Below are 24,489 nucleotides of genomic sequence, written 5' to 3'. Positions count from 1 at the left end.
ATGTTCCCCCCCCCCTTTTTTGATCTGGTTTTTCTTGTGCAGCATAACAAATATGGAAATATGTTTAGAAAAATTGCACATTTTAATCTATACTGGATTGCTTGCTGTCTTGAGAAGAAGGAAGAGGAGAAAAACTTGGAACACAAGGTTTTGCAAAGGTGAATATTGAAAACTATCTTTGCATGTATTTGGAATAATAAAATCCTATTTTTAAAAAAGTTTTTAAATATTTTTTTAAAAAAGACATGTTGCCAACAAGATTATATGGTGATAAATTCTGATTAACATGACTCTTTACAACAATGAGAAGACTGAAGCCAGTTCCAATGATCTTGTAATAAAGAGAGCCATCTATACTCAGAGAGAGGACTGTGGGGACTGAGTATGAATCACAACATAGCATTTTCACTCTTTTTTGTTATTGTTGTTTGCTTGCATTTTGTTTTCTTTCTTATTTTTTTTCTTTTTGGTCTGATTTTTCTTGTGCAGCAAGATAAATATATAAATATGTATACATATATTTCATTTAGCATATATTTTAACATGTTTAACGTATATTAAATTATTGCCATCTAGAGGAGAGGGTAGGGGAAGTAGGGGAAAATTTAGAACACAAGGTTTTGCAAGGGTCAGTGTTGAAAAATTATCCATGTGCATGTTTTGAAAATAAAAAGCTTAAATTAAAAAAATAAATAAAAGACATATTGCCTCTCAATCTTTGACAACCAGCCATAGTAATTTCCATCTTTACAACATTTCTCCCTTCTAATTCCTTTTCCATACCCATACAATAAATCTAGATTTACAGTTCCAGTGTTATGAGTTATTTCAAGAATGTGGATTTTCATCATTATAATATCTTTATACATATATATATATATATATATATACACATATATCTGTAATGCAGAACTGGCTAGTAAGTCTAGTCCCTATTAGTCTGCTCCCAGAGTGAATTCTCCATGTGGAAGATGTTGGGGAGTCTCCTTCCTGTCATGGCAAGATGTAAAAGAAGTACTCTGGGAGACTTTGAGACATACAATATCATTTTGTGACTGGTTTTAGTTTGCTAACCACAAGGTAAATAGCAGTTTTTTTTTTTATTAATTTTCAATTGTGGCACCAGAATTACAAATACCTTCAAAAGGCATCAGTAGTGGCCTCTCTAGTTTGGATTTCCTTTTTTGGTTTGACCTTTCATCATCCAATTTTTTCTTGCTGGATGCTCAATAAGAGAAAAGCATCAGGCTCTGTGAAAACACACTTGGTTCCTTTGCTTTCCCATTTCTTCTCTAGCTTCAATGGGCTCCCTAGAGAATGAAGGTTTTTCAAAAGAGTTACCAAAGGAGTGAGTAGTTGAGTTTTTTTGCTAACCAGCAGCTGCCCACTAATTCTATAAAGTTTGACCACAGAATATCACAAAAGGATATCAATGTGCATGTGTTTCCTTTAAGATTTTTCTTTTTTGCTGAGGCAATTGGGGTTAAGTGCTTGCCCAGAGTCACATAGCCAAGAAGTATTAAGTGTCTGAGACCAGATTTGAACTCAGGTCCTCCTGACTTCAAGGCTAATGCTCTATCCACTGCACTACCCAGCTGTCCTTCCTTTAAGATTTTAACATCTCAACTCTGTTCTCCTATATTCTACAATCTCATCAACTGGGCTCCAAGAGAAATGCATCAATCAGAGGTATCTTGATCAATGCTTCCCACTTCTTCCTCTATTATAACAATTTAGTAAAACCTATAACAGCTTGTGCTCTGCTGGTAAACCTTGGAGAGCCCATGATCCTAGCCAGACTATCATAAAGTAGGATTTGAGGAAGATATTAACTACTTAGTTCTACTTATTATATACAAGTCAGGGGCTGGTAAATTACAGTCAAGAGGGCTCTGCTCCTCTGATCTGGCCCCTAAGAATAGGTTCTGCATTGTAAAATATAGCAAAACTTCATTTTAAAATGCAAAAACTGGGCAGTTAAGTGGTGCAGTGGATAGAGTACCAGCTGTGAAGTCAGGAGGACCTGAGTTCAAATGTGACCCCAGACACTTAATACTTCCTAGCTGTGTGACCCTGGGCAAGTCACTTAACCCGCCTTGCCTCAGCAAAAAGAAAAAAAAATGCAAAAACAATTTTTATATCACAGATTATATACATGGGCCAAATCAGATGTTTCTATGGAGTAATGGAAAGATGTTGCATTTTTAAATTTTTAATAAATTGACTCAAAATTCACAGAAATGCTTCATTTGGAAGATTTTTAAATGGATTAGAAAATTCTGTTTCCAAAATTAATAAGGGGATAAATATGAGAATGTTTTTAAGTAACATAAATTAGGTGATTTTCAGCAGCATATGCTTATAAAATAAATGAATGAGAAAGCATTTATTAAGTGCTTAGTTTGTGCTAGATACTATGCTAAGCACAGGAGACGTAAAAAACAATACCAATCCCTGAAATAGAGGAACTTAACTTTTTTCAAAGAGAAAGATGTCACATATAGGACAGGCCAGGTGGCCAGGGAGGATGGATTCGGTCTTCAGTTACAGAAAGAAATAGTGGAGTCTCAGTGCAATCAAATGATAGTCCTGCCTAGGAATGGTAATGTTGGTTTGAATATTAATAACAATAATAACATCTAGCATATATATATACACATACACACATATAAATATTACTTTGAGGTTTACGAAGTGCTTTACATATCATTTCATTTTCACAACTCTGTGAGATAGGTGCTATTATTATATTCATTATACAATTATGGAAACAGAGGCTGAGAAACTTTCCCCAAGTCACAGTGTCAAAATCTGAACAAAGATTTTAACCCCAAGTTCAGTGCTTTACCTGATATACCTCTGAACTACCCCTAAAAAAATTAATAATTTGAATATTGCTCCCAGAACTAGAGAGAAAATGTGGGGAAGGGAATAGAAATAAATTCTTGGCAGATGGCAGAAAAAATGACCATAAAGCAATGTGAAGGATCTGGTACAGACTGGAAATAGTGAGTTATCACTAATTAGAAGCCAGGGTCCAAGGCAGAGAATAGAATGCAGCAACATGTCAGGAAGAGGGACAGAGACTTTGGTTTTAACCATCTTATTGGTTATGATAGCTTCATGATATCATTACTCAATAATACCTCAAGGCACAATATAAACTAAGGAGGAAATTCATAATTACTATTACTATTAGTGAATGTGAAATAGTTTGTCTCATACAAGGAACCTAGCAGTATCCTCAATTGATGTAAATTCTTCATGTAGAAAATGCAGAGAAGATGACTTCCAGGAAAATAATGAAGGTACATAAGAGAAATTGTTTAAAAAAGAAATTTTGGACAATTCCATAAGATTTGAGATGGAAAATGCTATCTACATCTAGTGAGAGAACTAGAGAGATTAAATGTAGATCAAAGCATAGTATTTTCACCTTTTTTTGATTTGCTTTTTCTTTCTTGTGTTTTCCCCTGCTTTGGCCTGACTTTTCTTGCACAACATAATAAATATGGAAATATGTTTTAAAAGATTGTACATGTTTAACCTATATTAAATTTCTTGCTATCTTGGGGAGGAGGAAGGTAAGAAAGGGAGGGAAAAATATCTGGAACACAAAACCTAACAAAAATGAATGCTGGAAACTACTTTCTGTGTATTTGGAAAAATAAAATACTATTGAGGAAAAAAAAAGAAAAAAATCTTGGAGAAAATGTAAAGGATGCATCTATAAAACATATAGTTGGTGTTCCTCAAATAATTATGTGGTTATAGAAAGCTCTTTGCTTGGTTGAAGAGGCATTCAGAAAGTCCTGTCTATGTTAGCTACTTCTCTGCTTCAGATATGTGGAAATTTGTGAACTCTTAATGGATGCCCATCAATTGGAGAATGGCTGGGTAAATTGTAGTATATGAATGTTATGGAATATTATTGCTCTGTAAGAAATGACCAGCAGGATGAATACAGAGAGGCTTGGAGAGACCTACATGGACTGATGCTAAGTGAGATGAGCAGAACCAGGAGATCATTATACACTTCGACAACGATATTGTATGAGGATGTATTCTGATGGAAGTGGACAAAGAGACCTAACTGAGTTTCAATGGATAAATGATGGACAGAAACAGCTACACCCAAAAAAGGAACACTGGGAAACAAATGTGAATTATTTGCATTTTTGATTTTCTTCCCGAGTTATTTTTACCTTCTGAATCCAATTCTCCTTGTGCAACAGGAGAACTGTTCGGTTCTGCAAATATGTATTGTATCTAGGATATACTGCAACATATTTAACATATATAGGACTGCTTGCCATCTTGGGGGGGGGGTGGAGGGAGGGAGGGGAAAAATCGGAACATAAGCAAGTGCAAGGGATAATGTTGTAAAAAATTACCCTGGCATGGATTCTGTCAATACAAAGTTATTATTAAATAAAATTAAATTAAAATTTGTGAGCTCTTACCCTTAAGACATCTGAAAAGAAACCTGGAAGAAAGAGGAATACCCTTGGGGTCCTTTTCCTCTCTGAAATCAGATGGTCCTTTGAGATTTCAGTGATTCTTTTTTCATCCTTTTTAAAAATTTTCTTTTTTAAAAGTAATTTGTTTATTTTTTACTTTCTTTTTTTAATTTATTTTTAACACACATTGCTTTACGAATCATTTTAGGAGAGAAAAATCAAAGCAAAAAAGGAAAACCATGGGAAAGATAAAAATTAGAAAAAAGAAGTGAACATAGCATGTGTTGATTTACATTCAGTCTCCTTATTTCTTTTTCTGGATGCAGATGGCATTTTCTGTCCAAAGTCTATTGGGACAGTTGTGTATTACTGAAGCACTGAGCAGAACCAAGTCTTTCATAGTTGATCATCACCATTCTTGCTGTTATTGTGTACAATGGATTCCTTTTTCTGCTTGTTTCACTCAGCATTCTTTTTCCATTCTAAGTGAAGGGAGCAGAATCTTAAAGATTGTCTTGAGGGTATGAGGATGTCCCAGTGTTCTAGAGCTTGGGCTCTAGGTTAGGTGTTGGAGCCAGCTCAGCATCATTGCTTCAAGAACCAAACAACAGTCTTTGGGAACAACTTCTGAACCCATGCCAGTGACAGCTGACTTGTTGAGAGTCATCAGATAGTGAAACCACCTTTGGGACTTGGGAGGAACAAAGCTATATAAGAATTGAGCTAAATTTGAGCCTAATCTCTTAGAGATCAAAGTGGTATAGGGCAGAGTATGGCCCAGAGGTCTTAAGGAAAATTTTTCTATGCTTATTTTTGCTATAACTTTCAAGTTATAGTGGGAATTTAAGCCAATGGCAGTAGAGGAGCTAGAACTCAGAAGGGAAATATGACTGGGACTAGAGCATATACTTTTTAATGTAAATAATTTCAAATAATATTGATATTTTTTAATGGAAAGAGGTAACAATTTCTTAAATATTAGCTCTTCTATTTTCTGAATGTTTACTGTTACCACATTATTAGCATTACCTTTAATCAGTGGTTTCTTTCCAAGAGTATTTTTAAGCCACTTCTCTATTTTGTTAAAGTTAGTTTAGTTAAAACTAAATAGTATAATGTATAACTCCCTTTGACTGGACACATGCAAACTGCAATATTGCAATGTGATAAAAGCAAATGAATGAGAATATTAGTATTAACCCCTTTATATTATGGAACTCCCACTCTTCTTGCCTCAGGATACTTGACACAATCATCTGATATATGAATCAAGAAGGTAGGAGGGCAAGGTGCCAGGACTAATCTGTATATTAAATATCAGGAAGGCTTAATTTCCTTCCTGATTTTAGATAAAATAATAAATATAAAAACAAGTTTGAATGTTTTCTTCCTGTCCCCACCACTGATCATCTTTGCTCTCCCTAGAATATATATACTTTACTTTGGAGAAAAGTGCTAAAATAACTAAGATTTTCAAGCCATCCCTATGGGAATAGCATCCATACTAGTGATATCATGAAACTTTAAAGGATTTATTTTAAAAGAACTAATATATAAATAAGTTTGAAGGCAGAAAGACACAGAACCAAGATGGACAAAGGCTTCCAGAAAGAAAAAACATATTTCTGAAACTGACTGATTTCTCCCCAGAATCTTTCATTCCTTTCACCTAGCATAGTACGAGATACACATTAAGATCCAAAAAATTTGCTCATTGACTGGGTGATTCCAAGAAATGTCTTGAATCCAGAGGTGATAGAGGTAGGAACTATTCCTATTCCCTCCTTCATTCCTCCTTTCCCCAAAAGTCTTAGGTAGGTCATCAGCCCCTAGAATAGGTCTATATTTTTATTTGTTTATATTTGCTTATTATATAAGCAATTATATTTATAGAAATTATATTACATATAATAAATTATATAAATAAATATATATATAAATAAACGAATATATTACAGTTTATATTTTCTTATTAAATATTCCCCAATGATAACAATGGACTGATGTCTCCCCCATGCTGCCTTCTCTTCGTTTTTCTCACCCCATCAAGCACCTGACGGATGGCCTCACCTTTTCTCTGAAACATCCCCTAATTACAAAACTGCCTTTTGCTCTAGTTCAAAGTCCAGGTGCTGTCTGAGATAAGATCTTGATTTGCTTCAATCTCAGACAGTTGATTTAAAAAATTGAGGGTGAGCCAAAGGCTCAATCTGACACCTTGATTTGAGGTTAAGATGCTGTGCAGAATCAATATATATCTACAATCTCCTCCCAGCTTAAATTTTAAATGGGTCAACCTCCACAAAGTCCTACTTCAATGCCTCATCATAACACAGAAATGACTCTTGGTTCTCAGAAGGTTTGTCTGTAGAACTCACCCTCTGACAGAGATCTTCTACCAAGATAGGAAGGGTGAGCGGTGACAGATTAGTCTAGCCAAATATAAAGAGGGCCCTCACCCACAGGATGGCTACCAAGTGATAACTTCTTTGGCAACTCAGAAAGAAAGAACAATTTAAATGGCCCTTGGCCCTAGGCATCTTTCTCCTGTTTCTACAGTGGTGGTAGTGGAATGACTAGAAAGTGACGCAGGCCCTTTTTCTTGCCCTCCCACCAGAGAGTAGAACCCTCAAGATCACCTCAGAATCAAGGGCAGTGGGTTGGAAGGGATCAGGGCATGTATTTCCGAAGGCAAGGGGGAAAAAGGATGGAAGGGGAGAAAAGAATGTATTAAGTGCCTACTATGTGCCAAGCACTGTGCTAAGAACTTTAAGAGTTATTCCATTTGACCACAATAATCCTTGTAGGTAGATACTATTGTTATCCTATTGTATAGCTGAGGGAAGTTACATGATTTGCCTGGTCATAAAGGTAGTAAGCATCTGTAGCTGAATTTGAATTCATGTCTTTCTGGCTCCTGGCCCACTGTCCCACCTAACTGCCCCAGTCAGAGCCTTAATCTGACTCTCCAAGGTGAAGGAAAGCATTCAGGATATCCAGAGACCACTCCAGTCTGTTCTCTAGGCCCTTCCTACCACTGGATGTCCAGGAGAGGGGAATGGTACCTGGGAAATTCTTTCTACCACTTTTAGCCCTTCCTTCCACTTTGACTTTTTATGAGGATTTCCATTCCCCAAGCCCCACTATTTATTGCTGTAATTTATTGAAGCAAAGGTAATCCCCAGGGCTGTTCCATACACACATTTTTTAGTGGGAGGCAAAGTACTGAAAGGAGCTTCCATATTGGTCCCTCTAGGCCAACATTTGAGTGCTTAAAACCTCAAAGATAGCATTGGTTGGGATGGGGTAGAGTTTTAGCAGTTTTATTTAAATATAATCTGAGTCCCAAAACTCACTGGTATAGGATTTTCTCTTCACTGATAAAAAACAGTGCCCTAACCTATGTGAGGGTGATGAGGAATCAGAAAGAGCAGGAGAGAGAAAGTCCCAGTCTCTTCAATCTTTTCTTTTTCTTCAATTCTTATCAAGTCCCTTTGGGCATTTCTGACTTCCAGTTTCAAGAGAGAAGATGGACAATACCAATCCCACTTTGGGTTGCTGAAAGAAAAGACTCTGGAAGAAGCTGACATGAGGGGAGCTGGCTATTTCCATTATTCCCAGCCTGCTATCATTGAGACTTTGGAGAATTAACTCTCAGGAGAGATTTTGAACACTTTCCCTCTTGTTTGAACTGTGTTACTTTGATCTTAATAGGAAAGAACCTATTCTACATTGTGGGATATATATTTATATATATAATATACATATTATATATATTATTATTATATTAATACTTCATTTGTTTGCTGTTAAAAAAAAGCCACACAGTGACACTCTCATGCTACATGCAAGGGGACAGCTTTGCCACCTAAGAAAAACTGGCAGAGGGATCTAATATCCTATTTTATCTTTTCTGGGAGAGAGAGAAAATAGGTCTCTCAGGACCATACTCCTAGACCAGCTGCCTGGTCATCAAACTTAATCCATTTCCCTACAGATTTTGAATTAGTGTAGATCAGAGTCATCAGTGCTGTGGTAACCAAATGCCATGAGAAAAAGTAAGAAACTGTGATCTGATGTCTATTCAGATGTAATTTCAGAAGAAATGGTTGTTTTATAATCTTTTCATTAAAAGCTTAGATGAAAAATAATTTTTTAAAGTGGTGATGGAAGAAAATAAATATTTATGTGGCACCTGCTATATGCCAAGAACTGTGCTAAGCACTTTTTGAAAATATTATCTCATGTGATCCTCAAAACAACCCTATGACATAAGTGCTGTTATTATCTCCATTTTATGCTTGAGGAAATTGAGGGAGATAGAAGTCAGTCACTCAGAGTCACGTGGCTAGTGAGATTCTGAAACTGGATTTAAATTCATCTTTCTGACTCCATCCACTCTTCCATATAGCACCTTGATACCTCAACCCTTGCTGCTTCCTCAGTCTAATCTAGAAATTTACCCATTTTAATACTGATATTCTTGCAATAACCAAAACCAGAAAAGAAAAGGAAGCTGAAGTTAAATTGAGGGATGACTCACAGGTTTTGCTTAGAAGAACAAACAAAGGAGTCGGCAGAGTTGTGTCTTCACATGTTCAAAGGCAACAAGATGCATTTCGTTAATTGGTGCTTTTTTGCATAAGCAAGAATACCAGCCTGCAGGGAGTTACAGCTTATGTCCCAATATGTAGAAAATAGAGAGATAGAGAAATTGTGTGGAACCTAACGAGCTTGGAGTAATTGACTATATAAAAACCCATCCTTTGAATGGAGGCAGTCAAAATGGCAGGAAGAAAAAAGCAGGGACTTGCCCGAGCTCTCTCAAATTCCCCTCTGAACAACTTTAAAATAATTCCTCAAAATGAATTCCATAGTGGCAGAATCCACAAAAGGACAAGGTAAAAACAACATTCTAGCCCAAAATAACTTAGAAGGTAGGGATAACAGAATTGGCAGCAGTTGCTCCCAGAGCTCCCAGCCCTCAGAAGGAAAGAAGATTGAACAAGTGGTCAGAATGACATTACAGAGATCTCTTTGCTGGAAGTGGGTGCAGAACTCTGTTGCATTATCTATACATGGATCTAAGAAGAAGCACTAGCATGCAAGAGTTCGCAGTCTTCTTATGAGCAGAAACCCTGCTCATAAGTTTCAGGGCAGAAAAGAGTACTTGTGGTTATTAATAGGCAACAGAACAGGCCAGAAGAATAGTAAATAAACCATTCTTTTAGAGCATACCATCTTGGAGGAAGTGAAAACCTATAGACTTCCTGAATTAGCTCCCAGAAAATAGCTACACAAAAAACCTAAAGCTTGGGAGAGTGCCTCCTCTAATCTGGGAGCAGAGTATGCTTTGAAAATAAAATCAGGTCCAGAAATCAGCTGGAAAAAACAAACAAAGAAACAAAATTAACCTGACCATTGAAAGGAAAGGTATCAGAAAAGATCAAAACACAAATTCAGAAAAAAGCAACAAAGCCAAAATTGTTGCATCTAAATTCGAGAGAGAGAGAGAGAGAGAGAGAGAGAGAGAGAGAGAGAGAGAGAGAGAGAGAGAGAGAGAGAGAGAGAGAGAGAGAGAGAGAGAGAAAGGAAGGAAGGAAGGAAGGAAGGAAGGAAGGAAGGAAGGAAGGAAGGAAGGAAGGAAGGAAGAGAGAGAGAAAGGAAGGAAGGAAGAAAGGAAGGAAGAAAGAAAGAAAGAAAGAAAGAAAGAAAGAAAGAAAGAAAGAAAGAAAGAAAGAAAGAAAGAAAGAAAGAAAGAAAGAAAGAAGAAAGAAAGAAAAGGAAGGAAGGAAGGAAGGAAGGAAGGAAGGAAGGAAGGAAGGAAGGAAGGAAGGAAGGAAGGAAGGAAGAAAGAAGAAAAAGAATTAGTCTCAGACCTAAAAAAAATCCTTGGAAAAATTCAAAAAGAAAGTTAAATATCAAATAAGAGAAGTAACAGAAAAATTGGTAAAAGAAATGACAATGATAGAAGAAAATAGTGAAAACATATCAACATCTTGGTAAAAGAGGTGCAAATGCACACGCTGCACGCACACACACACACACACACACACACACTCACACACATACACAATACTGAAGAAAATAACACCTTAAAAAACAAAATTCGCCAAATAGTAAAATCCAATGAGGAGAAAACTGCCTTAAAAAGCAGAATTGGCCAAATGCAAAAGGAGGTACAGAAGCTCATTGAATAAAATCATTCCTTAAAAATTAAAATTGGGCAAGTAGAAGCCAATGACTCCTAAGACATTAAGTAAAATAAAACAAAACCAAAAGAACGGAAAAAATAGAAGGAAATGTGAAATATCCATTGGAAAAACAGGTGGCCTAGAAAATAGATCAGGAAAGATAATTTTAAAATTATTGGACTACCTGAAAGCCATGATCAAAAAAAGATATAGGCATAATCTTCCAAGAAATCATCAAGGAAAACCACATGATATTCTAGAAATCAGAGAGCAAAATAGAAAATGAAAATCCCCAAGAATACGATAGACAAATTTCAGAGTTCCCAGGTCAAGGAGAAAATATTACAAACAGCCAGAAACAATTTAAATACCATGGAACCACAATCAAGATAACACAAAATTTAGTTGTTTCTGCATTAAAAGATCAGAGATTTAGAATACAATATTCCAGAGGGCAAAAGAACTAGGATTGCAACCAAGAATCACCTAGCAAAACTAGTATAATCCTTCAGCGGGGTGGGAAATGGATATTTAATAAAAACTGAGGATTTTCAAGCATTCTTAATGAAAAACCAGAGCTGAATAAAAAATTTTTATTTTCAAATACAAAATTCGAGAGGATAAAAAGGCAAATAGAAAAGACAAATCATAAGAGATTCAATAACATTAAACTGTTTACATTTCTACAGGGGAAGATGATACTTGTGACTCCTAAAACCTTTTTCATTTTTAGGGAAGTTATAGACAAAGGACACAGATATGAGTTAAATGTAATGGGATAATAGCTTTCTTAAAATAAAAAAAATTAAGGGATGAGAAAGAAAATGCACTGAGAGAAGTGGAAAGGGAAAAGTAGAATGGAGTATCTCACATAAGAAGTACAAAAGAGCTTTTACAGAAGAGGAGAAAGTGGGGGAAGTAAGGCTCAAAGCTTGAGCCTTATCCTATTGGAATTGGCTCAAAAAGATTATAAAATACACACTCAGTTGGGTATAGAATCTATTTTACCCTAAAGGAAAATAGAAGGTAAAGGAGATAAAAAAAGAGAGGGATGCATAGAAAGGAGAGTGAACTGGGGTAGGTTGTAGTCAGAAGCAAAATACTTTTGAGGATGAATTGGATAAAAGGAAAGAGAAAGCAAGATGGGGGTGGGGTGAATAGCATGGAAGGAAGTATTCAGTAATCAAAAGTGTGAAAAAAAATTTATAGCAAATTTTTCTGATTAAGGCCTTATTTTTCAAATATATGGAGAACAGAGTCAACTTTATAAGACTATCAGTCTTTTCCCAACTGATGAATGATCAAAAAATATGAACAGGCAATTTTCAAACAAAATAATCAAAGCTATCTATAATCATGTGAAAAAAATGTTCTAAATCATTAATTAGAGAAATCAGATAGGCTAATATGACAAAAAGAAAAAAGAAAATGACAAATGTTGGAGAGGGTGTAGAAATTTGAGACACTAATGCACTGTCAATGGAGTTGTGAAATGATTCAACCATTCTAGAAAGCAGTTTGGAACTCTGCACAAAGAAGTATAAAATTATGCCTAGCCTTTGATCTAGCAAGACCATTACTAAGTTTGTATTCTAAAGAGATAAGAAGAAAGATAAGGAGGAGAAAGAGGAGGAGGAGAAAGAGGAGGAAGAGGAGGAGGAAGAAGAGGAAGAGGAAGAAGAAGAAGAAGAAAGAAGAAGAAGAAGAAGAAGAAGAAGAAGAAGAAGAAGAAGAAGAAGAAGAAGAAGAAGAAGAAGAAGAAGAAGAAGAAGAAGAAGAAGAAAAGATTTATGTGTGCCAAATTATTCATAGCAATTCTTTTTGTGATAGCAAAGGATTGCAAATTGAGGGGATGCTCAACAATTAGGAAATGATTGACAAGTCATAGTATATGGTTGTGATGGAATGGATTTGTGCTACAACAAATAATGATCAGGATACTCTTAGCAAAAACATGGAAAGACTTGCATGAAATGGTGTAAAGTGAAATGAATAAAACCAGGAAAACATTGTACACAGTAACAGCAATATCATATTATGCTCAAATGTGAATGCCTATTCTTAGCAACACAATGATGGGAGGGAGGAAGGAGAAACTGACTGTATCTTTTAAAAATAGATTTCATTGGTATTTTATATGGCCTATAATTTCCCTTATATCCCTCTTCATCCTCTCTCCAGAGTACCATTCTTTGTAACAGAGAATTTTTTTAAAAGATAAAAAATTTCAGCAAAACTAATCACTTAAAAAAAAAAAACACATTAAATGCAGTATTCTGTACCCATGAACCCCCATCTCCACAAAAGAATCAGAGGAAAATGTCTTCTTATATTGTTCTTCAGGTCAGGCATGTTCTTTCCCCCCCTCTTCTATTCCCCTAAATTTTGTTCTTTATGATTTCAAAACATTCAATTTTAATTGAACCAGTTTTGGTGTTACCTGAATTTGAAAAAAAAAAAGCTATTTTTCTTTACACAATAGATCATATTTTAATAGAAAAAGACTGACTCCTAATGAGAATTCTATCAGAATCAGCTGTGTGTGTGCAGTCGGATCAGTGACTAGTGAGTGCAGAGAGTCAAGATCTATGCTAAATTAGAAGAAAAATTCTAGTGAAAGCTTGGCTTGAGACATAAATGATCCATATTATCCCCAAAGCTTTTAATGGTAAACCCAGCAGGAGAGCAACAAGTAAAGGACAAATGAAAAAAATCAAATCGACAATTCTACTAAAATCTATTTTCATCAACAATGACACAAGAATGATCACACCTGAGCCATATCTCAGACTTTAATGTGCTATGAGAAAATTGAAATAGCACTAAAAAAGGTAAAGCCAGTATTTACAATTGTCTCAGACCAGTTATACACCAAGGAACTCTGTGCCCAAGGTCATGCAATTTTCTTAATACTAAATTTTATTTCCAATCTAAGGTTCTCTTTTTATCCCTCCCATCTTTCCCTGACTTCCCATTAAAAAAATAAGAAAAACAAAACTTCTATTACAAACATGTCTAGTCAAGCAAAAATTTCTTCATTGGTTATGCCCGATCTCCACCCCAAAAAACTCTTCATTCTGAATCCATCACTTCTCTATCTGAAAGTGGATAGCATGTTTCATCATGACCTCTGGAATGACAATATTATTGTTATTGTATAAATTATTGTGGTTTTGCTCGTTCTACATGAGATCATACAAATTTTCCCAGGTTTCTCTGAAAACCATCCCCTTCATAAGTTCTTACAGCAAAATAATATTTCATCATATTCTTATACCATAACTTGTTGAACCATTCCCTAGTTTATGGGCACTCCCTCAGTTTCCAATTTTTTGCCATCATAAACATAACTATTATAAATATTTTTGAACATGTGAATACTTTTCCTCTTTCTTTGATCACTTGAAGGATATAAAAGAGGTAGTAATACCACTGGGTCATAGATGTATAATTTAATAGCTTTAGAGGGCATAATACTAAATTACTTTCCAGAATGACTCAACCAGTTCATTATTCTACGAAAAGTGTATTTAATGTACCTGTTTTCCTACAATTTCACCAGCATTTGCCATTTCCTTTTAGGGAAGAGTGTCAATTTTGTCAGTCTGATGGATGTGAGGTAGGACCTCAGAGCTGTTTTAATTTATGTCTCTCTAATAGTTTCTATTTGTATATAGTGCCTACAATGTTCCAGGAACTAAATGCTTTACAAATATTATCTTATTTGATCCTCACATTATCCCCATTTTACAGTTGAGGAAATTGAAGTTTAGTGATTTGCCTGGGGTTACCCAGCTAATAAGTCTCAAAGACTGGATTTAAACTCAAGTCCTTGTGACTCCAGTTCCAGTACTCTATCTAGAATTTTTTCGTATGAAGGTCATACAACCTTGAAGGCATTAAAAGGTCATTTGCCACAGAGAAGAGAAAATATCAAAAATGAAAGAAAGTTTGGTTTTAATTGAATTAACATGATTGTGCTGAGGACAGATTTGGGCAGCCAGCCTTCCTGCCCTTTGAAGACTGTAAATTTAGCTGAGTGAACAATCACTGTTGTTTTACCAAAGTAGGTAAGGGGGTCACTGTGCTAAGCCAGATTTGTTACCCCAGCCATCATCCTTGTGATATATGCCTAATACCTAAAGTATGCTAAGAGGTACCAGGCTGAAGGACAAAACTGCTTGCCCATTGCCCCCTTCCCATTCAGCTCCATAAGCATTTATTAAATACCTACTGTTTGTTAAGGAAGCACAGGATTAGGTACTGGAGATGTGAAGATAAAAATAAAATAACCCCTATATGCAAGGAGACATGGTCTACTAGAAGGAAATAAAATGGACACACATAAGCTGACACCGAATCTGGAAAAAAATTAATATGAAATCATTATGGATGGTAGAAGGAATAGTAAAAAAAACTTATGGAATGAAATCCAGTCGATGGGGCAAGAGAGAGGAGAGAGAAAGTCAGAGAAAATGGGAGATAGAGGCAGAGAGAGGGACAGAAAAGGAGAGACAGAAAGAGACAATTTAAGGAGGCAGGGGAAAGAAAGAGACAAAGTAGGAGGTAGAGAGAGGAGGAAGAGGGGAGAAAGATGAAAAGATAGAGAGAGGAAGACAGGGAGAAAAAGAAACAGCATTTCACCCCAGAGGATTAGAAATAGGAGAGTATTACTTGATGTTTCTGGTATTACCATGCTTTTCATAATCAAATTAAACCATTTGACTTTTGCTAGGATATGAGATCTAAATGATTTTTTAAAATTGGATCCAAACAGGAGGATTGCCAGCAAGGAGGAGCAAAACAGGCTAAGCAGAGGATCCAGAAACCAGAATAATTGGAAAAACAGGACCTTAGGGGACCTCTTTTATGTTATAAACTCCCAGAAGCCAATGGACAGTGTTACGCCTTTTTGTACTCAGTTGATTCCATTTAATCAGTGCTTCCTATGGGCAAGGACCCTTGGGTGCTGAGCAGACAAGGGTGAAAAAAAAATGTCGTGATCCCTACCTAAAGAAGCTTGCATTCTAAAAAGTAAAACTGAAATAAGTATAATATAATTAGAATGTAATGAGTATCTGGAGGTCTAACAGAGACACCTAAGAAATTAAAGAAAGTGATCATTTCTACCTGGAGGAATTAGGGAAGGATTCTGGTAGTGGCTAACTTCTGCATAGGACTTTGGAAAAAAAAGGATTTTGATTGTCAGAATGGGAAGAAGGGGGAATGAGAAGTCCAAGTCTTCTCTACTTTGGCTTCTATAGAACGAGAGTGTGAGAGAAGAAATGGGAAACAAGGGAAGAATTTGAGTCAATAAGAATGAAAAAGAAATATTGTACATGACTTGGAGGGGTTTGAACCAGTGAAAAAGAATAGACAGCAGAAATATGAGCAGGAAGTTAGGAAGATTCAAGTGAAGTTGACCAGAATTCTTTTACTCCTTGTACTATTTACCATTTTTCTTAATGATTAAGGACAAAGCTTCTTAAACTGAGGGTTGTGACCCCATCTAGGGTGTTATAACTGAATATGGGAATCATGGAATCATAATTTATTAGCAGTAAATGTTTGATTTGTAAATCTATTTTATATGCCTATATGCATAGGGTTGAGTAAAAAGAAATTTTTTTTAAAAAAAACTAATTTATTTGTTTACTTTAACACACATTGTTTTATGAATTATGTTGGCAAAAAAAATCAGAGCAAAAAGGAAAACCATGGGAGAGATAAAAAATAGAAAAAAAGAAGTGAACATAGCATGTGTTCTTTTCTGTCTCCTTAATTCTTTTTCTGGATTCAGATGGCATTTTCTGTCCAAAGTCTATTCATTGGTATTGCTTTGAATCACTGTACCACTGAGAAGAACCAAGTCTTTCATAGTTGATCATCGTACATTCTTGCTGTTATTGTGTACAATGAATTTCTGGTTCTGCTTGTTTCTCTCAGCATCAGTTCATATACATCTTTGTAGGTCTTTCTAAAATTAGCTTGTTCATCTTTTTCTAATAGAACAATAATATTCCATTATCTTCATATACCAGAGTAAAAAAATTGGGGGGGGGGGGGAATGCATCACAAGTAGAAAAAGTTTAAGCCCTAATTTAGGGAAAGCTAAAATACTACAGAAAAGAATCCAGATCTAAAAGGATCTTCACAAGCTGGAAGAAAGATTAATTAGCCAAATAATGAAAATCAATGAGTATAAATGTAAGGTATGTAAAGTCTTATACTTAGATACAAAACACCAACTTTACAAGTAAAAGATGGGGGAAGTCAGGTTCTTTTTTTCTAGCTTTTCCACTACCCTGAAGTAAATCCAGGGAAATCTCTTAAACTAGGGGAGTTCTTATCGTGGCAGCTTGTGAATATAGTTTTCAAAATTTTAGGATAACTGGATTTTACTATAATTTTGGGTCCTTTTGAATTTGATATATTTTACTTCATGCATTTAAAAATATTATTCAGAGAAGACATACATAGGTTTTAGCAGATTACCAGAATCAGTCAATAAATATGTATTAAATGCCTATTACATCACTGGGTTAAGCTCTGGGGATACTAGAACTTATGTATGCATCTGCATGTACCCACAAACTACATACAGGATATGTAGGATAGGAAATAGTCAACAAAAGGGAGGCACTAGAATTAAGAGTGATTGGGAAAGGCTTCCTGTAGAAAGTTTGATTTTAGTTAGAACTTGAAGGAAGCTAGGAAAACAGGACATAGTGATGGGACAAAGCATTCCAGATATGGGGGACTGCCAAAGAAAATATCTGAACTGGAAAGACAATGTTTTGTCCAAGAATCAAAGAGTTTGAGGGAAAGCTCAAAGTGTAAGAAAACTGGAAAGGTTGGTGAGGGGTTGGAGTGGAGGTCAATTTACAAAGAGTCTTGAATGTTAAACAGAGGATTTGATTTTATATTTAATTGATGGTGATGGGGAATCACTAGAGCACTATGATATGGCAGCCAAAAAGGCAAATAAATCTTGGGCTACATAAAGCCAAGCATAATTTCCAGGAATTGGGAATTGAGGTGGGAAGAAGAGGAATAGTACCACTGAGTTCTGCCTTTGTTAGAGCTCAAATGTAGTACTGTGTTCAATCTGAAGTACAATGGTTGAAGAAAGACATTGATAAATTGGAGAGTGTCAGAAGAAGGGCATCCAGGTTGGTGAAAAGCCTGGAGTCAATAATATATAATGCACAGCTAAAGGAAATGGGCAGCTCAAATTGAAGGAGAGATGGTTCTAGGTGGGGAAAGAAGAGCCATCTTCAAGCATTAGAATGGCTATTATGTGAGGAAAGTTTACATTTGTTCTGTTTAAGATTAAAGGACAGAACCAAGTAGAATTTGCAGAGATATCATTTTAGTCTTGTTATCAGTAAAAAACTTTCTAAGAATTAAGTTATCCCAAAGTGGGATGTGCTGCCTTGAGAGATGATTAATTTTCTCTCTTTCTGGCTGTTTTCAAGCAGAATCAACGTGAACACTTTCAGCTTTATAGCAGACATTCCTTTCGTCTAGGATTTGGCAAATTTTTTTCTTTATAGAACAAAGATTCAATGTTTTAGACTGTATAAAACAAGAGTCAAATCAAGTATATTATATAGTACTTACATAACACAAGAGAAAACAAATTTCCTCAATTTTTCTATCAATGAAATTGAAAATACAATAATTGAGTACAATTTTTGTAATACAGTCTACTAATAAGAATGGATTTCTTTTTTGGGAGAATAACTTTTTGCTTAATTGCAATTCAAAGTTAATGTTCCCTATTATCAAAATCAAGTACAAATGTTGTTTATTTATTATCACTGATCTGTAATGAAATTTTATATACTTTATCTTTGAAAAACACCTTTTCAGGCTGATAATTACTACTAAATACTGATATCAATCCACAAGAATTTGGTTTTACTTGAGCATATTCATTATGTGGAAAGTACTTTACAGAATTCTTTTTTTTTTTGAGATTTTTTTATAATTTTTATTTTTTTAAATAATTTTTTATTGACAGAACCCATGCCAGGGTTTTTCAACATTATCCCTTGCACTCACTTCTCTTCCGATTTTTCCCCTCCCTCTCTCTACCCCCCCCCCCAGATGGCAAGCAACTTTACAGAATTCTTTTAGATTTTTCTCTTAATATTTTCTTTTTGACAGGTAATTATATTACAGATTAATCACTTCCAACTGAAGATTAGGTGGAAACTCCTCAATTTTATAATTAAATGGATTTTGAAATGTGGAAATATCTTTTTTACTTACACTGAGGTCCAAAGAATACTGCTGAAACTGTAGTTTGAGCTCAGAAAAATCTATTCATTGCAAATTTGTGTGGGAATAAGAAGTGAGATTTTATTTTAACTTTCAACAGCACAAGAAATATATATATGCATTCACATATAAATTCTATTTAGTCTTATAATTTTAAGTTGAATTCATTTTAAAAAATTATCAAATCTGCAGCCCAAAGCCATACAGGATATGTAGGATAGGAAATAGTCAACAAAAGGGAGGCACTAGAATTAAGAGTGATTGGGAAAGGCTTCCTGTAGAAAGTTTGATTTTAGTTAGAACTTGAAGGAAGCTAGGAAAACAGGACATAGTGATGGGACAAAGCATTCCAGATATGGGGGACTGCCAAAGAAAATATCTGAACTGGAAAGACAATGTTTTGTCCAAGAATCAAAGAGTTTGAGGGAAAGCTCAAAGTGTAAGAAAACTGGAAAGGTTGGTGAGGGGTTGGAGTGGAGGTCAATTTACAAAGAGTCTTGAATGTTAAACAGAGGATTTGATTTTATATTTAATTGATGGTGATGGGGAATCACTAGAGCACTATGATATGGCAGCCAAAAAGGCAAATAAATCTTGGGCTACATAAAGCCAAGCATAATTTCCAGGAATTGGGAATTGAGGTGGGAAGAAGAGGAATAGTACCACTGAGTTCTGCCTTTGTTAGAGCTCAAATGTAGTACTGTGTTCAATCTGAAGTACAATGGTTGAAGAAAGACATTGATAAATTGGAGAGTGTCAGAAGAAGGGCATCCAGGTTGGTGAAAAGCCTGGAGTCAATAATATATAATGCACAGCTAAAGGAAATGGGCAGCTCAAATTGAAGGAGAGATGGTTCTAGGTGGGGAAAGAAGAGCCATCTTCAAGCATTAGAATGGCTATTATGTGAGGAAAGTTTACATTTGTTCTGTTTAAGATTAAAGGACAGAACCAAGTAGAATTTGCAGAGATATCATTTTAGTCTTGTTATCAGTAAAAAACTTTCTAAGAATTAAGTTATCCCAAAGTGGGATGTGCTGCCTTGAGAGATGATTAATTTTCTCTCTTTCTGGCTGTTTTCAAGCAGAATCAACGTGAACACTTTCAGCTTTATAGCAGACATTCCTTTCGTCTAGGATTTGGCAAATTTTTTTCTTTATAGAACAAAGATTCAATGTTTTAGACTGTATAAAACAAGAGTCAAATCAAGTATATTATATAGTACTTACATAACACAAGAGAAAACAAATTTCCTCAATTTTTCTATCAATGAAATTGAAAATACAATAATTGAGTACAATTTTTGTAATACAGTCTACTAATAAGAATGGATTTCTTTTTTGGGAGAATAACTTTTTGCTTAATTGCAATTCAAAGTTAATGTTCCCTATTATCAAAATCAAGTACAAATGTTGTTTATTTATTATCACTGATCTGTAATGAAATTTTATATACTTTATCTTTGAAAAACACCTTTTCAGGCTGATAATTACTACTAAATACTGATATCAGTCCACAAGAATTTGGTTTTACTTGAGCATATTCATTATGAGGAAAGTACTTTACAGAATTCTTTTTTTTTGAGATTTTTTTAAATTTTTATTTTTTTAAATAATTTTTTATTGACAGAACTCATGCCAGGGTTTTTCAACATTATCCCTTGCACTCACTTCTCTTCCGATTTTTCCCCTCCCTCTCTCCACCCCCTCCCCCAGATGGCAAGCAACTTTACAGAATTCTTTTAAATTTTTCTCTTAATATTTTCTTTTTGACAGGTAATTATGTTACAGATTAATCACTTCCAACTGAAGATTAGGTGGAAACTCCTCAATTTTATAATTAAATGGATTTTGAAATGTGGAAATATCTTTTTTACTTACACTGAGGTCCAAAGAATACTGCTGAAACTGTAGTTTGAGCTCAGAAAAATCTATTCATTGCAAATTTGTGTGGGAATAAGAAGTGAGATTTTATTTTAACTTTCAACAGCACAAGAAATATATATATGCATTCACATATAAATTCTATTTAGTCTTATAATTTTAAGTTGAATTCATTTAAAAAAAACTATCAAATCTGCAGCCCAAAGCCATTTAGTATAGAATAATAGGGGTTGAGGAAACTTCTTATTTAGAAAGACTTCAATCTTTGCTCTGACCTAAAAATAAATAAATAAACTACAATAAAATTTCTTTTGCTATTCTTGTTTTGACATGATGTGTATAAACTGATAATTAAGAAAAAAAATCATGGTGAAGCTATGCACATGGCATTCAAAATGTTAAGTTATAACTGTGAAGCAATGAAAGAACTACATATGGTATCCTATACAACTATATCAGCTCTGCTGTTGCCTGGAAAAGCAACCATAAATAGTAAATAAACAAATGAGGGTAACTGTGTTCCAATAAAACTTTATTTTACGTGTGAAAACCATTCTTAGCTCACAAGCCATATAAAAACAGTAGAAGTGTCATATTTGATTTGTAAGACACAACTGAACAATCCCTGCTTCCATCTATGAGTTGGAATTGATGCTCACTGAGGTCTCTTCTTACTCTTAAATTATGAAATTCTGTGAATCCTTGGAGGTGGGGAAAAAAAAGGATGAATATATAGTTTGATAACTGGCACAATTTGATTGTAACACAGAATTTGTGATCAGAACAAAGTAAGTTATGTAAAATAAGACAAAAAGGTAGGATGGAATCAGATTGTGGAGGTACCCTAATTGTCAAGTTGAGGAGTTTTTATTTTATCCTATTTGTCATAGGTGGCCACCAAAGATTTTTCAGTGGGAAATGGCATGCACTAACATTACTTCATGATTACTATCATGAGAGAGTATATCATAGATAGGAAAGAATTAAGGCAGTAATTACAAGTTAGGAGAGTGTCATATTAGTCCAGGATAGAAGTGATGAAGGTTTATAATAGGGCAGTGGCAATGAAGTTGTGATAAACTTAAGGATACAAGAGATATTGTAGAAATAAAAAGGAAATCGTTGGCAACTGATTGGATCTGTCAAAAAAGGAAAGAATCAAGGATGACTAAGAAAATGATGGTACCTTTAACTGAAGTTGAGAGGGAATACAAGTGTATTGAGGAGAAGACAGTTCAGTTTCAGCCATGTTGAATTTGAGGTATCATCAGAATGATATACAGCAGGAATCAGAAATGCTGCTAGCTGTGGATTTAGGGATTAGATAAATCTAGCAGAGCTAGACAAATAGATCTGGGAGTGATACAGCATAAAGGTGATAATTGATGGAATTATCACACAAAGCCAAGCCAGAGGAAGCCTCGTCCAACACCCTCATTTTTCAGATGAGGAAACTGAGGAAAAAGTACCAGGAAAAGTAATTTGATCAAGTCATATGAAAAGTAATATATGCACATGGATGGAATGTGTAAAAAAAAAAAAAGGAATAGACAGAAAAGAAAAGTTAGCTTTTGTAGACCTTCAAACCAGGGGACAGGAGGAGGAAAATCCACTGCTAAAGATTGACTGATAGATAGCATTTAAACCAGCATAGGAAGCAGGAAATAGCAGCACAAAAGCCAAGTGAGGAGGGATTATCCAGGAAGAAGAGGTTATTATCCAGTGTTGTTTACTCAAAAAAGTAAAGAAATATAGAAATTAGAAAATATTTGTCCACTAAAAGGCCATTGTAAAGTTGGAGAGAGCAGTTTCGATTAGTTGTTGGAGACAGAAGTCAATCTCTTGGCTGTTCCTCAAACAAGACACTCCATCAGTCAGATCTGGGCATTTTCCCTTGACTGTCCCTCATTCCTAGAATACTCTCTCACCTTTAACTCCTGGCTTCCCTGGGTTTCTTCAAATCCCAGCTTAAAACCCCCTCTTCTACAAGAAGCCCTTTTCCATCCCTCTTGATTCCAGTAGCTTCCCTCTATTGACCATCTACTTTTTATCATATATGTAGCTTTTTGCATATAATTGTGTTTGTGCATATTGTCTTCTCTGAGTTTTGTAAGGACAGGGACTTACCTTTTGCCTCTCTTTTCCCCAAAGCTTAACCCATTGTCTGGCAGTTAATAAATATTTATTGACTGACTGAGTTGAAGTGGTGAAGAAATCAAGGTGAACTCCTTTCTTTACAAGTTTGCCAATAAATAGGAGGAGATGATAAAATGATAGTTTGAAGGAGTGGCAAGGTGGAGTAAAGACCTTTTTTCCTTCAGCATACAGGGAACCTAAGCATGTTTGCAGACAGCAGGAAAGAAGCCAATAGAGGGAAAGATTGAGCAAGGTACCAAAGAAAGTGAAGAAGGATGGGACCAAGGGCACAAATGGAGAAGTTACCTTAAACAAGAAGAAAAACTGACTCTCTACCTAATGTTCTTTCTATTATATTCTACTGATAGAATGAATTACACAGGGATAGCAATGAGCAAAATGAGAACAGTGGGTCAAGGTACTCAGCTCAGTACCCTATACAAAACAAGTTCAGAAAAACTTGTTGAATGAATGCATATATTTCTAGCACTAATCATATTCCAGTTCTAACCATAATCCTAAACTCAATCCTAAAGTTAAAATAGCTAAGCATGATTTAACTCATTACCTGACCTTGACCCAAATTCTAATCTAAAAGTAACGCAAACTTTAAATGTAATCTGAATCTAACAAATTTGACTCTAACCTCAATACTGACAATAACTTTAGTCTTAATTCTAAATAAAATCCCAACCAAAATTCTGTCTTTCATACCAAATTGCAGAAAAGAAAAAGGGAAAGAGCTCTAAACTTTTGAATCACTAGAGATATGATTTCCAATACTGTCTCTAGCACTTACTAGCTAGCTGTGCGACTTTATATAAGTCACCTCACTTCTCTAAGCCTCAGGATCCTCATATGCAAAATGGAGGTATCATCTACTTCTAGAAGCAGCAACATTGGGAAGAAGACTATCTTGAAAGCAGGAAGACCTGCTACTGACACATACTACTGAGTAACTATGGGCAAGTCCCTTTTTCTCTCTAGACCACTAATTATAACTAAATACAGATACTCAGAGAGCTCCAGGAAACGGATTAACCAATGGTCACAGTAAAGGAGTATATAGCAAAGGAAAAAAGGTCAAGTGGAAAGATCAGGTTTAGATCAGGTCTTCTGATTCTCTACCCAGGAGTTTCCCAGAACAATGAAATCTTTAATCTATGGTTCCCATAAGAGTTGTTGTAAAGATTAAATGAAGTTATGGATAAAAAAGCACTTTGCAGATCATAAAGCCATTATAAATGTCAATTATTATCCTAAACCAAACTCTGTCCCCATTATCATCCAATGATTCTGTCCCTGGTGCCATTTAGGATTTAGTTGGCTTAAGTATTCATAGGTCACATAGTGATGGTATTCTGCTAGATGCCCCCTGACCCACTCCAACCCAAACCTGCTCCCACCCTCAAACCCAATAGAAATCATTTATGGATGAACAAGCCAGCATATTCTGTAACCACATAAACAGTTTACCACAAAATATAATGCAGAAATCAGTTAATAAAAAGTAGCACCAACAGGATGCAAAAT

Source organism: Antechinus flavipes, chromosome 1, assembly GCF_016432865.1.
Source record: "Antechinus flavipes isolate AdamAnt ecotype Samford, QLD, Australia chromosome 1, AdamAnt_v2, whole genome shotgun sequence".
Lineage (NCBI taxonomy): Eukaryota > Metazoa > Chordata > Mammalia > Dasyuromorphia > Dasyuridae > Antechinus > Antechinus flavipes.
The sequence above is the reverse complement of the archived record's forward strand: the minus strand, read 5'-3'. Positions refer to the sequence as shown.